The sequence below is a fragment of the Oryctolagus cuniculus genome, chromosome 12, assembly GCF_051225735.1.
Source record: "Oryctolagus cuniculus isolate XC-2025 breed Fujian yellow rabbit chromosome 12, ASM5122573v1, whole genome shotgun sequence".
NCBI classification, from domain to species: domain Eukaryota; kingdom Metazoa; phylum Chordata; class Mammalia; order Lagomorpha; family Leporidae; genus Oryctolagus; species Oryctolagus cuniculus.
In genome coordinates this window covers 114,430,619-114,446,249 of record NC_142878.1, presented here as the reverse complement: position 1 = coordinate 114,446,249, position 15,631 = coordinate 114,430,619, and the positions used below count along the sequence as shown (strand labels likewise).

General features: G+C 41.4%; 1 protein-coding gene and 1 pseudogene across 3 annotated transcripts in view; one reads left to right on the top strand and one right to left on the bottom strand.

The window, feature by feature from the left end:
• Positions 1-15,631, top strand: part of LOC138844775 (uncharacterized) — a 49,074-nt gene that overhangs the window by 17,689 nt on the left and 15,754 nt on the right. The window lies entirely within an intron of this gene.
• On the bottom strand, positions 487-4,588 carry LOC100358064 (vacuolar protein sorting-associated protein VTA1 homolog; annotated as a pseudogene).

Below are 15,631 nucleotides of genomic sequence, written 5' to 3'. Positions count from 1 at the left end.
CAGCAGCTGAGAAGAATCTTAACTTAAAAGCACCAACTCTTCAGGCATCTCTACAGACCTCTATTTTTCATTCTCTAAGACATGCAGTCAGACTGCTGATGCAGCAAATACCAATTCACCTTAAGCTTGATGGATAAGAGAAAGCATTTGGGAAACCAACATTATTAATATTAAGTCTGAAAGCACTTCTACCTCTTTACTGAATGACTTTTCCTTCTGTCAACTATAAACTCTAATGAATAAAAATTGTGTTTTGAACATAATTTTTTCAGGTTAATCTAACACTTTAGGACATTTGTATTTTATAAATCTTAAGGAAAACAAAAAGGTAATCTCTAATCTAGACAATTCTGAAATCTTTTATTAGATTTACAATTTTACTGCAAAGTAATATGATCTGTTTGTCCAAATATTATGGCTTTTAAAAAATTCTCTTCATGTATTTAAATTAATAAAGCTTATTTCCAATATATATTTGCTGTGTTTTCACTTGCTGAAACAGGGTTCAAAGGGTGTTTTTAGGATCTTGCCAACATCAGCCCTATGTGCCCATAAATTATTGGAGCCATTAAATGGACAATAAAAACTGGTTGAGGCTACTGATGAATGCTTCAAAAGGAATCTGATATTCACAGATTTTATCATCATATTCAATTCAACTGAAGTCTTTCTTAAAACTGTCCTCTTGATAGGCTGAAGATAGGGTAATGGAGTGAGTTCTTTATGCCAAAGATTCGTGGATCTGTTGTACAAAGTCTTCATTCTCTGTCAGTCATCAGTAACTTGAGGTCTTTCTGTAGATTCTGAATGGCAGTGCTTACATCTTCATATTGCAAAGCACTGCCAGCATATTTGCAGTATCTCTGAGCTCTCACAAACTCCTCAGGGGTGAGGTGGGTATCGCCTTGGGAAACCGTACTGGAAAGTGCAGGATCAATGGCTGGCATAGTCTATAGAGTAGGTTGGATGGTATTCCTTGTTACACCCATGCTATGAGGCACTTTCGCTGGTGTGTTGGCTGTGGCATGTGCACCCAGAGGAATCTGTATTCAACTATAGCTGTCTGATGGCATGCTGCCTGGGTCAACTGCTGAAGATGATGATGGCTGAGGTGTGTGGAATGGGCAGAGATGCTACTACAGCATCTTCATTTTCTTCACCATCAGTATCTTCCTCAATTGCAATAGGGCCTGCTTGAGGAGTCTCCTCATTCTTTAAGCAATTATGGATATATGTTGCCTTCCATCTTGCATACTTTCTGTGTTTCACATTTTCATCAGTGTTATGTCAAACACGGTTATGACATCTGTTAAAAGACTTGCAGTATATGTTCCTTGTCTGCATATATAAACATTTTCCAAGAATAAATCCCCAAATGGGCAGAACCAACTGCTCCTTAGGTAATAGCTTCATTATCACTCAACTGTTTCTTTTTGTTGTTGTGAAGAACCTGAGCCTGGATCAATGTGCAGCTATTTTAGACTAGGCCTCCATCTTGTAACTCGGGCATGACCGGGCCCTGAACCCTAAGCCAAAAGCTCTGGAAGAAGAAAAATAAACTCCCCTTGTGATAAACTCTCCTAGCAACAGCCAATCAGCAGATAGCAGGGAAATATCTAAAGTTCCAGGTATCTTTTCAGGTGGTTAAGGTGATTGATAACATCCCCAAACCCTGCAGTTTGGAACATACACCCTAGCAGCTCATACCCTATACTTTAGCCAATCATTTTAAAAAGCATCAACCCAGAGCCATCCAACCACCTTTACTAGTCTATTCCCACCACTGGATTTACTAAGCAATTTTAAGAGATGTTCTTTAAATTTCCCGCAGAACGAGATGATTTGCTGAATGGTGCTATAATGTATAGAATGTCTCTGAAAACCCTATATAAACCCCACAAAAGAAATGGGATGGATTCTCATCAGAAGACTGCTGTGATGATTGGAGGAGTGGACCCTAGCTCGAGCTAGAACAATAAACCTCTTTGCTTTTGTATTATTGAAGTCTCTCATTGGGATAATTGAGTCCCATCTGAGTCCAGTCTAACAGTTCTTAAGATTTATTTATTTACTTGAAAGGCAGAGTCACAGAAAGGCAGAAAGACAGAGAGAGAGTCAGCCTCTGCCATCTGCTAGTTCACTCCTCAAATGGCTGCAATGGCTGGAGCTGTGCTGATCTGAAGCCAGGAGCCAGGAGATTCTTCCAGGTCTCCCACATGGGTGCAGGGGCCCAAGGACTTGGGCCATCTTCATTATTATTTTTTTCTTTTTTGACAGGCAGAGTAGACAGTGAGAGAGAGAGAGAGAGAAAGGTCTTCCTTTTCCATTGGTTCACCCCGCAATGGCCACTGTGGCCGGCACACTACAGCCGGCACACTGTGCTGATCCAAAGCCAGGTGCTTCTCCTGGTCTCCCATGTGGGTGCAGGGCCCAAGCACTTGTGCTGTCCCCCACTGCACTCCTGGGCCACAGCAGAGAGCTGGACTGGAAGAGGAGCAACCAAGACAGAATCCAGTGCCCCAACTGGGACTAGAATGCTGGGTGCTGGCACTGCAGGCAAAGGATTAGCCTAGTGAGCTGCAGCACCAGCTGGGCCATCTTTCTACTGCTTTTCTAGGGCAGAGCAGAGAGCTGGGTCAGAAGTGGAGCAGCTGGGACTTGAACTGGAGCACATATGGGATGCCAGCACTGCAGGCCAGGGCTTTAATGTGCTGCACCACAGTACCAGCCCCCCAATTGTTTCTTAAGAGCTTCTAACTGACCCATTAATTTTGATAAAAATTTACAACACTCAGTTTTATTATGAATCTTCATTCTAGTTTGCATGGCATATAAAATGACCTCCTTGGTGAGATACATAATGATCGAACAATGGCTGCCAACCACCTCTCAGATCAGTTCTTGAGCAACTATTCAGTAACTGGCCACCACAGAGTCCTGTTTGTCATGCTCCTGACCATCAGGTGGTGCTGAATGTTCTTAATGTGTGGGGAGAGTGGGGGCAGTGGAGCAAGCTTGGCCATCTCCACTCTAGCACTCGAGCATATCACCACTTCCTCAAGCCTATACTTTTTTCAAGTACATATTCTTACATTCACAGAAAAGCAGTTTAAACCAGACTGACTATTGTAAAAATAATTCAATGGTTGTAGATGTCTGCTCATACAACATTTAAAATTGTTCAGTAAAATACTTGGTGATTTTTAAAAAATGATTTATTTATTTATTTGAATTGCAGATTTGCAGAGAAAGAGAGAGAGAGATCTCTGCTGGTTCACTCCCCAAATGACCACAATGGCCAAGGCAGGGCTAGATTGAAGCCAGGAGCCAGGAACTTCATCCAGGTCTGCCACATGGGTACAGGGATCCAAGCACATGAGCCATCATCCACTGCTTTCTCAGGCTCATTAGCAGAAAGCTGGATCAAAAGTGGAGCAGCCAGGACTCAAACCAGCACTCATATGGGATGCCAGTATTGCAGGCAGTGGCTTAACCCACTAAGCCACAGTGCCTGTCCCAAAATGATTTTTGGTTTCTGTATGATAGCCATACTAACTGGGGTGAGGAGAAATCTCACTGTGGTTCTATTAGCATTTCCCTGATGGCTAGTGATCCTGAACATTTTTTCATGTGTCTGTTGGCCATTTGAATTTCTTCCTTGGAAAAATGCTTGTTAAAACTGCCTGTTAATATAACAGGAAAAATGCCTGTTGCCCATTTCTTGAATTGGATTCTTTGTTTTGTTGTTGAGCTCATAGAGATTTTGGAGATTTTTACTAATAGTTTGTGAAGATTTTCTTGCATTCTGTCAGTTGCTTCCTTAGTTGCAGTTCAGAAGCTTCTTAGCTTGATATAATCTCCTTTGGCTATTTTTCCTTTTATTGTCTGTGCTTCATGGGGTCTTTTTCCAAAAGTCTTTGACTATGACAATGTCTTGCAGAGTTTCCCTGATATTTTCCCCTAGATTTAGATGATTGATCCAATTACAGTTAATTTTTGTACAAGTTGCAATGTGGGGATCTTGTTTCCTACTACAGTGTGAAGAACAAATTTTCCCAGCACTATTTTTGAAGATTTTCCTTTCTCCAGAGATTGCTTTAAATTTGTTTGTCACAAACTAACTGGTTTTAGATGTGCAGATTAATTTTCAGAGGTTCTATTCTGTTTCATAGGTCTACATGTCTTTTGGCATGCCAATAACAAGCTATTTTTATTATAACTGCCCTGTAGTAGATCTTGAATTCTGGAAGTGTGATGCCTCCCTCTTTGCTTTTTTTAAGATTGCCTTGGTATTTCATCCCAATTTTAACATCATTTTTTTCCTAACTCTGAGAAGAATGTTGTTGATATTTTGATTGAGATCACATTGAATCTGTAAATTGCTTTTGGGGGACTGGCACTGTGGAATAGTGAGTTGAGCCTCTGTGGCATTGGCATCTCATGGATGCCAGTTTGGGTCCCAGCTGCTCCTCTGATCCAGCTCTCTGCTCAAGGCAGAGTAAGATGGCCCAAGTGCTTGGGCTCCTGTATCCACATAGAAGATGAGGAGGAAGCTTCTAGCTCCTGGGTTCAGATTAGCCCAGCACCAGCCATTACAGCCATTTGGAGAATTAACCAGCAGTTAGAAGACATCGCTTTCTGTCTCTCCCTCTCTTTGTCTATAACTGCCACTCAAATAAATAAATGATTGTAAAAATAAAACTAAAAACAATTTATTTTGGTAGTATGGGAATTTTGATATTAGTTCTTCCAATTTATGAACATGTATTTCTTTAATGTTTTGTGATTTTTCTTGTAAAGATCTTTCACACCCTTGGCTAAATTTATTACAAGGTAATAAAAAATGTTTATGGTTATTGTGAATGGCACTGATCTGATAAGTTATTTTTCAGCAATGGCATATTTGTGTATGTAATGGTTATTGATTTTTGTGTGTTGATTTTATATCTTACAACTTTACCAAACTCTCTTATGAGTTTCAATAATCACTTGGTGGAGTCTTTTGGTTTCCCAATATATAGGATCATGTCATCTGCAAACAGATTACTGGACTTTCTCCTTTCTAATTTTTTTTTTAATTTCTTTTACTTGAATTATTGCCATGACTAAAACTGTTAGTAGTGATGGAGAGCAACTGTGGTTTCAGATCTTAATGGAAATGCTTCCAAGATTTCCCATTCAATATGATGTTGTTGAAGATTTGTCATATATTGCCTTGAATGTGTTAAGGAATGTTCCTTCTATACCCAACTTGCTTAAGGTTTTTATAATGAAAGCTTGTTTTTTACTAATACTTTCTCTTCATCTATTGAGATCATCATGTGGTTTTTATTCTTTAGTTTTCTAGTGTCACATATCACATTTATTGATTTGCATATGTTGAATGATCCCTGCATACCAGGGGTACATTCCACTTGGTCCAGGTAAATTATCTTTATGATCTGTTGTTGGATTTTTATTAGCTAGTATTTTGTTAAGAATTTTTTGCATCTGTGCTTCAGAGATATTGTTCTTTAATTCTCTTTCTCTATTGTATCATTTTCTGGTTTAGAAAATAAGGTGATACTGGCCAAATAGAAGGAGTTTGGGAATACTCTTCTCTTTCAATTGTTTTGAATAGCTTAAGAAGAATTGGAATTGGTTCTGTTTTGAAAGGCTGGTAGAATTTAGCACTGAAGCTATCTGGTCTTGGGCTTTTCTTTGGAGAGTTTTTGTTACTGATTCAGTATCTGTCTTGGTTTTTGTTTGTTTAGGTTTTCCATATGTCTTCACGACTCAATTTTGTTATGTAGCATGTGTTTTGATTTCTTCTAGGTTTTCTAATTTGTTGCCCATTGCATGTGATGCCCACATTCTATATTGCAGTGCTAATCTAAGTTTTCAGTGTTCCACTTCCAAACCAGTTTCCTGCTTAATATCTCTGGGAATCATGGGGTAGTGGTTCAAATTCTTCAGTTCCTCTCACCTAAGTGCAAGATCTACTACTTATTAGGGGACTTGAGAGCCTGGTTCAGCCACAGCTTTTGCAGACATTTAGAAAGTGAACTAACATATGGAAGACCTCTCTGCCTCTCTCTCCTCAACCACTTTGTGTGTGTTTCTCTGTCCTTTTTAAAATAATTTTAAGTTATTTAATTCTTTATTTGAAAGTCACAGAGAGAGAGAGAGAGAGAGACATAGAGAGATCTTCCATCATCTCGTTCACTCCCCTGGTGGCTCCAATGGCCAGTGTTGGGCCTTGTTGAAACCAGGAGCTTCTTCTGAGTCACCCATGGGGGTGGCAGGAGCCCAAGTGCTTGGGCCATCTTCCACTCTTTATCAGACCATTAGCATGAAGCTAAATCAGAAGTGGAACAAGTGGGACTTGAACTGGTGACTATATGGGATGCCAGTATAACAGATGGCAGCTTGGCATACTGCAGCACAACACCAGCCCCCTCTCTACCTTTCAAATAAACAGATCTTTAAAAAATAAATGAAAATGTTCTTAAGGAGGCAAAAGTCATCATGATTGAGCACTGAGGAATCTATTGAAATGATTACATTTTAAAAGATTTATTTATATATTTGAAAGGCAGTGTTAGAGTGAGAAAGGGAGAGACTGATCTTCCTTCTGGTTTGTTCTCCTCCAAAATGGCTGCAATGACTGGGGCTAGACCAGGCTGATCTCGTAAGATAGGAGCTTCTTCCAGATATCACATGGGTTCAGGGGCCCAAGCATTTGGGCAAGCCTTTGCTGCTTTCCCAGACACATTAGCAGGGAGCTGGATAAGTTTGGAGCATCAATATCTGTGACATCCTCCTTGCAGTACAAGGATATAGAGCCCATCTGGGACAATTAACGTCCTATTTATGGGTGGGCCAAGTATAATAGCTTCCAACTCTCAAGGTTTGGACTAGATGGGTTCTGAGGAATTGTGATATAATGGATACTAATTCTTCACTCTTGGTTTAAGCTTTTGTTAGCAGATAATGGCTGTGACTACTTTGGGTCTCTGGATTGTCATCAGTGAAGGCATCTGGATTAACAGTAACGAGATCAACAGTCAGCAAAATGGTGTCCAGCTGAACTTAAATGGTTTTTTTTTATCATTAGAATAGTGACCTCCTGCTGTACCCTGGCATCTGGACATAGACAGCAGACATTGGAAGCCATCCCCTTTGCCAAATGGAGTATGCCAAGTTTGGGTCCATCATCTATTAAGGAGGTCTTAGTAGCCATTCTCATGTTTTACTGTTCTATATCCATGGCCAAAGTCCTACTACATAACAAGGTTTGGAGAATCACAGGCTCAAGGTATGTAGGTGACTATTTTTCCAATATAGCACAATTAATAGAAATCTAATTTAATTTTACTGGCACATAGCAAGGTTCCAAGCGAGGTTATTCCTTGCATCACAGCCCTTGAGAAGTAATGGATATCACAAATGATCCAGAGAATTTAGAAGGCATATGAGCTCCACGAGTGAAGAAGTCACTGAGAGCACTAAGGATAGTGCCTACAGAATTCAATTTGACTTTTCATTGGAAGGGGGGGCCATATAAGCTGGGCTGATTTGTAGCATCCATGACAATTAATTTTTTAAATGAGGCATGCATTGCACCAAAACCCAGGAAGGACTAAAAGGTATTAGCATTGTATGTTCTTCACAAGTGTGTCAAATAGTCTCATAAAGGGAAGAAGTCATCAATGTGATATATTCTTGTGCTCCTGATAAAAGCTGGGTACAGTTAAATTCTTTGCAAAAATTATGTTTGATGGCCAAGTCAATGAAATGCTCATGTATACCCTAGAAAAAGAGTCTTTTCAAAGTGAAGGCAAACTAGACTGAGGAGCTGTTGGAAAAGCTTTCAGCAAAAACACATTTGCCACTTTTTTTTTCTTTTTTTTGGACAGGCAGAGTGGAGAGTGAGAGAGACAGAGAGAAAGGTCTTTCTTTTGCTGTTGGTTCACCCCCCCAATGGCCGCTGCGGGCAGTGCATCGCACTGATCTGAAGCCAGGAGCCAGGTGCTTCTCCTGGTTTCCCATGCGGGTGCAGGGCCCAAGGACCTGGGCCATCCTCCACTGCACTCCTGGGCCACAGCAGGGAGCTGGCCTGGAAGAGGAGCAACTGGGACACCAGCACCCCGACTGGGACTAGAACCCAGGGTGCTGGTGCCGCAGGTGGGGGATTAGCTGTGTGAGCCGTGGTGCCAGCCAACTTATAGTATTTTTCTTTCAAATGTATTTGCCAAGCCAGGAATTAATGAGGAATTGGAATATTATGTGAGCACTTCATGTGGTTAGACAAGTTTTATGTATCCTCGCTGTATCCTAAGAGGTTGATTTTCCAGCAAATTTCTTCCTAACGGAGGTGTGCACTGTTTTAGAGGGAAAGTAGCTTCATCAGCCCGTGATGTCAACAGGGAAAGATGATGGAAAGTCTCCTTTGTTTTCCTTCTCAGCATATGCCATTGCGACCACTCCCACCATCTTTAGAGAATTTCTGGTCCTGAAGCTGTCCTCATATTGCTCAAGGACTGTGTGATTGGTTTCTATGTCTGTGAATGTTAGTGTGGGGGTAAAAGGAACTTTGGAGAGCAGGGCAGGTTCCTGTCTCTTGATGGCATAGGTGCAGTTGTAGATTGGAGGCATTATAATCTCTTTCAGGTACACCCTATAGACCTTGGCTGGTTCAGGAAGGGATACCAGTGGTAGATCCTTAGTTCCAAAGCCATGGAAGGAATAAATAATGTTGGATTTTCAAGGATTTTTTTTTTTTTTTTGGTCAGAAGATGAGGGGCTAGCGCTGTGGCTCAGTGGGTTAGCGCCCTGGGCTGAAGTGCCAGCATCCCATATGGGTGCTGGTTCTAATCCCGGCTGCTCCTCTTCTGATCCAGCTCTCTGCTGTGGCCTGGGAAAGCAGTAGAAGATAGCCCAAGTCCTTGGACTCCTGCACCCATGTGGGAGACCCAGAAAAAGCTCCTGGCTCCTGGCTCCTGGCTTTGGATTGGCACAGCTCAGTTGTGGCCATCTGGGGAGTGAACCAGCATATCGAAGACCTCTCTCTCTGTCTCTACCCCTTTCTGTAACTCTGCCTGTCAAATAAATAAAAATAAATCTTTTTTTTTTTTAAAAGAAGAGGATGTGTCTGACAGAAGACCAGTGGGTCTCCAGCAATACAGAAAGGGGTTCTAAAATTTCTGTAGACAACTAGTCTCATACAAGATGGCCATGGCATGGAGATGGGTATTCAGACCACTGGAGCCGAATTGTATATGAGCTGAATGTAGGTTGCACCTCTGTCACTGTTTACTCATCTTTAAGATGAGTATAGCAACAATACTAGTGAAATGTCTTTACTGTGAGATGTGTGCATGCTGACTTACACTGTGTTGCAATTGCATTTATGGGATTTCTGGTGTATCTTCTTTAAATGAAGTTTCTCAATTCCTGCACTGTATAGCCTGCCCAGTGCTACTCATTCAAGGTTACAGAACTTATAGAATACATAGTTTCTGGGAACATGGAAGTTTGGGTACTGGGGGACAGTCCCATATCCTTTGGAAGTGAGAAGTTTTTATGGCATTTGAAGAAGGGAGCTCAATAAATAGGAATCTTTTCTAACAGAATACAACTTAATGCTCTCTGAGATAACACCTTCAGGCTCAGAGCAGAGACAAGAGTCATTAAAAAGTAAAGAACCTAGTTGCATGGTCCAAGCAGTTATGGATCATACTGACCAGAGTGAACAAGATATACTTGATATTACCTTACCTCATCCATTAGTTTTCAAAACTTGGTGGTAACAGAAGTTCTGGACCAGCATTCAAAAGAGAGTTGTGAGTGGATTAGAAAGACAGTGGTCTTAAGGGTGCAGCCTGGGGTGGAGGGATGACCTCTCCAATCTGAGAGTCACTATTTGCATTGCTTCCTACCACATGCCCATTACCTCATTCCACTATCAGCATCTCTAGAAATGGAGGTCTGTAAAATCTAGTCTGTTATATACTTGGTACCTGGGCTATGCTTCTGCCCCCTGTATTTTTTTTTCTCTTTAACTTTTATTTAATAAATATAAATTTCCAAAGTACAGCTTCTGGATTACAATGGCTTTTTCCCTCCCACCTGCAACCCTCCCACCTCCGGCTCCCTCTCCCATTCCATTCACATCAAGATTCATTTTCAATTATCTTTATATACAGAAGATCAGTTTAGCATATATTAAGTAAAGAGTTCAACAGTTTGCACCCACACAGAAACACAAAGTGTAAAGTACTGTTTGAGTACTAGTTATAGCATTAATTCACATTGAATAACATATTAAGTACAGAAATCCTACATGGGGAGTAAGTGCACAGTGACTCCTGTTGTTGATTTAACTATTGACAGTCTTGTTTATGGTGTCAGTAATCACCCTAGGCTCTTGTCATGTGTTGCCAAGGCTGTGGAAGCCTTTTGAGTTCACTGACTCTGATCTTATTTAGACAAGGTCATAGTCAAAGTAGAAGTTCTCTCCTGCCTTCAGAGAAAGGTACCTCCTTCTTTGAAGGCCTGTTCTATCCATTGAGATATCACTCGCAGGGATCTTTCATTTAGGTTTTTATTTTTTTAATTTTTTTATTTTTTTATCCAGTGTGTCTTAGCTTTCCATGCCTAAAATACTCTCATGGATTCTTCAGCCAGATCCGAATGCCTTAAGGGCTGATTATGAGGCCAGAGTGCTGTTTAGGGCATCTGCCATTCTATGAGTCTGCTGTGTATCCGGCTTCCCATGTTGGATCATTCTCTCCTTTTTAATTCTATCAGTTAATGTTAGCAGATACTAGTCTTGCTTATGTGATCCCTTTGACTCTTAATCCTATCACTATGATCAATTCTGAACTGAAGCTGATTAGTTTGACTAGTGAGATGGCATTGGTACATGCCACCTTGATGGGATTGAATTGGAATCCCCTGGCACATTTCTAAATCTACCATTTGGGGCAAGTCCGATTGAGCATGTTCCAAATTGTACATCTCCTCCCTCTCTTATTCCCACTCATATTTAACAAGGACCACTTTTCAGTTAAAGTTCAACACTTAAGAATAACTGTGTGTTAATTACAGAATTCAACCAAAGTATTAAGTAGAACAACCAAAAAAAAAAAAAACACTAAAAGGGATAAAGTACTAAGTTGTACATCAATAGTCAGGAAAAGGGGTGATCAAGTCACTGTTTCTCAAAGTGTCCATTTCACTTCAACTGGCTTCCTTTTAGGTGCTTGGTTAGTTGTCACCGATCAGGGAGAACCTATGGTATTTGTCCCTTTGGGACTGGCTTATTTCACTCAGCATGATGTGTTCCAGATTCCTCCATTTTGTTGCAAATGACCAGATTTCATTGGTATTGACTGCTGTATAGTATTCTATAGAGTACATGTCCCATAATTTCTTTATCCAGTCTACTGTTGATGGGCATTTGTGTTGGTTCCAGGTCTTAGCTATTATGAAGTGATCTGCAATAAACATTATGGTGTGGACATCTTTATTATTTGCCAATTTACTTTCCTTTGGGTAAATTCCAAGGAGTGGGATGGCTGGGTTGTATGGTAGGGTTATCTTCAGGTTTCTGAGGAATCACCAGACTGACTTCCATAGTGGCTTTACCCGTTTGCATTCCCACCAACAGTGGGTTAGTGTCCCTTTTTCCCCACATCCTGGCCAGCATCTGTTGTTGGTAGATTTCTGAATGTGAGCCATTCTAACCGGGGTGAGGTGAAACCTCATTGTGGTTTTGATGTGCATTTCCCTGATTGCTAGTGATCTTGAACATTTTTTCATGTGCCTGTTGGCCATTTGGATTTCCTCTTTTGAAAAATGTCTATTGAGGTCCTTGGCCCATCTCTTAAGTGGGATATTTGTTTTGATGTTGTGGAGTTTCTTGATTTCTTTGTAGATTCTGGTTATTAACCCATTATCTGTTGCATAGTTTGCTAATATTTTTTCCCATTCTGTCCGTTGCCTCTTCACTTTCCTGACTGTTTCTTTTGCAGTACAGAAACTTCTTAATTTGATGCAATCCCAATTGTTAATTTTGGCTTTGACTGTCTGTGCCTCCGGGGTATGTTCCAAGAAGTCCTTGCCTGTGCTATATCTTGCAGGGTTTCGTCTGCTCGGCCCTCCCCGGGTTTGCTGCTGGTTCTTCCCGGGTTGGCTACCGTACCTTCCACCTCCGTGGAAGGGCGGCTCCCCCTGCCACTTTCCCCACTTCCGCAGGGGAGTGGCACACCGTCGGCCGGCTCTCTCGGGGTCTGCACAGGTGTTCCTTCAGATAGATGTTCCTGGTGCATGTTGTCTCTCTCCTCCTTTATAGTCCTCTTCCACCAATCCCAACTCTGCTACCCACATGCCGAGTACGCTGCTCTCCTCCAATCAGGAGCAGCTCCTGCAGCTTGTCAAGTTGGTGAGAGGCAGCTGGGTAGAAGCTGTTTGCTCCTCTCCCAGTGCCATATTGTGGGAGAGCAGATGTATAGAATAAGTCTTAATTCCAGTAACAGTATAGTCTGAGTTGCTCCCCACACTTTGGTTGCTTCTTTTTTTTTTTTTTTTTTTGCTGTCGTGGTTTTTCTTGTTATACTATGACTCGATTAAGTGGACTGTCTGCTTTTGACGGATCCTTAGAGGCTTGTGATGGGTGTGGCCAGAGAGCTCTGTTTGATTCTTCAGGGTTAAGGGTGACATACCCAGGTTAGGTGTATTAAATTTTTTCTCTTTCTCTCTCTCTCTCTCTCTTTTTTTTTTTTTTATTAAGAAGGGAAGTAATTCCACACAGCTGAGTGGAACTGAACGCAGTCAATGTCTGAGCTCTGGCCCCTGTGGGTGTAATATTCATCTGCTCTGTCCCAAGGACCACACAAAGGATCTGTTCAGTCCTCAGTGTAAGCTCAGATTCCCCTGCAGTCTTCCACCGGGTTGCCAAGGTTACCAAGTTTTCGGCGTCTCCCAAGAGTACTCACATCTCAGAAACTCCATGAGTTCTCTCACACACCCTCAGTTTTTTTTTTTTTTACAGTCACAGTTCATAAGCTCCCACACATTCACTAGGTCCTAACCTCCTTTTATTTCTCCCCACCAGAGTAAGCACAGCTTTTACATATGTCCAAAATGGTGCCTGCTCTTTGTCTTGCTCACCTATGTAAGGTGAGTGGAGACAGAGAATCATGTCCATACTGGTCCCTTTTATTTTATTCTATTTTATTTTATTTATTTTATTTCTCTCTTTTAGTTAGCCTGGTAGACTTTCCCCCACAGGGTTTCAAGTCTCATTCCCTCTAGGCTCTTCCTGTGACTTCCCTGCAAATGTCTTGGGCTACTGAGGTTTTGCCTCACCTCCCTTTCCAGTGCTGGTGTGTAGACTCAGCAGCTGGGATCCCGAGCCATGGGCACCCATGCCCTCCACATAGGTCCACCATGTCCCACTAGTTCTGGAAGAGTTTCTTCTGCAGTTTTTCCCCCTAACTTCCCTGAAACTATAGTATCTCCACTTTTATTAAACTATTTTTTCCTGGACTATCAGTGTGCTCCCTCCCTATTCCACCATCTTGGAGGACTCCTGCCCCCTGTATTCTAATAGTCCTTCCTGGTAGCTCAAGGAAGTTTTGCCAGGATCTCTGTAAAAAAGATGAAACAAATTGTATTTCAGGAGAAAAGTGCTTTGTGTAGTTTCACATGATTTGTAAATACCCAGCACCTTAACTTCTGTCTAATGTTCTCTATCTTGCCACACTTAATTAAAAAACATTTATTTTTAGATCCATTTCAGAAATTGTCACCAGTTCAAATAATACTGCTTTAGAAAACTTTCATGAGCATGTCTTCCCTTTTGCTACTAATGCTGTGTTTTGAGTGTATGACTTCAAAAAACATATCATGAGGCTGGTGCTGTGGCACAGTGGGTTAATGCCCTGGCCTGAAGTGCCCACATCTCATATTGGCATGGGTTCAAGACTTGGCTGCTCCACTTCTGATCCAGCTCTCTGCTATGGCCTGGGAAAGCAGTAGAAGATGGCTCAAGTCCTTGGGTCCCTGCACCCCTGTGGGAGATCTGGAAGAAGCTCCTGCGTCCTGGCTTTGGTTGGTGCTGCTCCGGCCATTGCAGCCATTTGCAGAGTGAGCCATCAGATGGAAGATCGATCTCTCTCTCTCTCTCTCTCTCTCTCTGCATAAATTTGACTTTCACATAAATAAATACATCTTTAAAAAAAACAAAAAGCATATCATAAAAATTTTCCCATTTCAGTAATTTCTTCTTGAACAATATGCAGTATACATGCAGCTACAGAAAATTACTGTGAACCTTTATCCTGCCTTCTGAGATAGTAAAATTATATTAAATTAGATTTCATATGATAATAAGCTTCTTAAAATATAAACCAAAAGAACACAATGAGCATATATATAAGCCAAAATGTGAAGAACAACCTTATGGTCTCCAGATAATTTATTTTTATGAATCCCAGGACTCTTTTTTTTTTTTTTTTTTTATTTTTTTTTAGTATCAGCAGCTTTTCTAAGGTCTAATTGATAGGCAAAGATTTTGTTTATAGGAGCTTTTTTCTAAGTTTTTTAAAAAAATTATTTGAAAATATTGTATATAGAGGAGAGACCCAGAGAGATCTTCCTTCTGCTTGTTCACATCACAGATGGCTGCCTTGAGCAGGGCCAGGAAAGAATGAGGCCAGGAACCAAGATCTTCATCTGGGTCTCCCACATTGGTAGCATTTGCCCAAGTATTTGGATCATCTTCCATTGCTTTTCTCAGGCCATCAGCAGGAAGCTGGGTCAAAAGCAGAACAGCCAGAACATGAACCAGTGCTCATATGGGATGCTTGTATTGCAGACAGCAGGTTTACTTGTTTACAATGCTGGCCCTGCTTTATAGGAACTGCTAAATGAAATTTTGAAGTTGTATGCATTATAGTTTGCATGTAATTCAACTTTCTTCCATACTTACTGATATATATCAGCATTTGATGTAGGACAAATCAGAAAACACAATGGCTTAACAAATAGCCATTTGATTTGCAGTTCTGACTCTGTGTTATGGGCTGTAGTCAGCTGGGCAGTTCCTATGATCAGTCCAGGAGCAGAAATGAGAGTTTAGCCATTTGGGGAACTGATTGAGGCTTCACTTAAGTGTCTGGGGTTTGTGGTGAATCTTGGCTACATATTATCTCTTTTTTTCTTTTTTTGACAGGCAGAGTTAGTGAGAGAGAGAGACAGAGACAAATGTTTTCCTTCCATTGGTTCACCCCCCAAATGGCCACTATGGCCAGCATGTTGTGCTGATCCAAAGCTAGGAGACAGGCACTTCCTCCTGATCTCCCATGTGGGTGCAGGGCCCCAGAACTTGGGCAATCCTCCACTGCCTTCCCAGGCCACAGCCGAGAGATAGACTGGAATAGGAGCAACTGGGTCAGAACCGGCACCCAAACTGGGACTAGCACCTGGAGTACCAGTGCTGTGGGCAGAGGATTAGCCTAGTGAGCCACAGCGCCAGCCTACATACTATCTCTTCAACAGGCAGGCCCCAGGGTTTTTCAGAAGATAACTGTCAGAAAAAGAAATCTGAGAAGGCAAATACTTTACAAATTGTCTATTTCTGGGG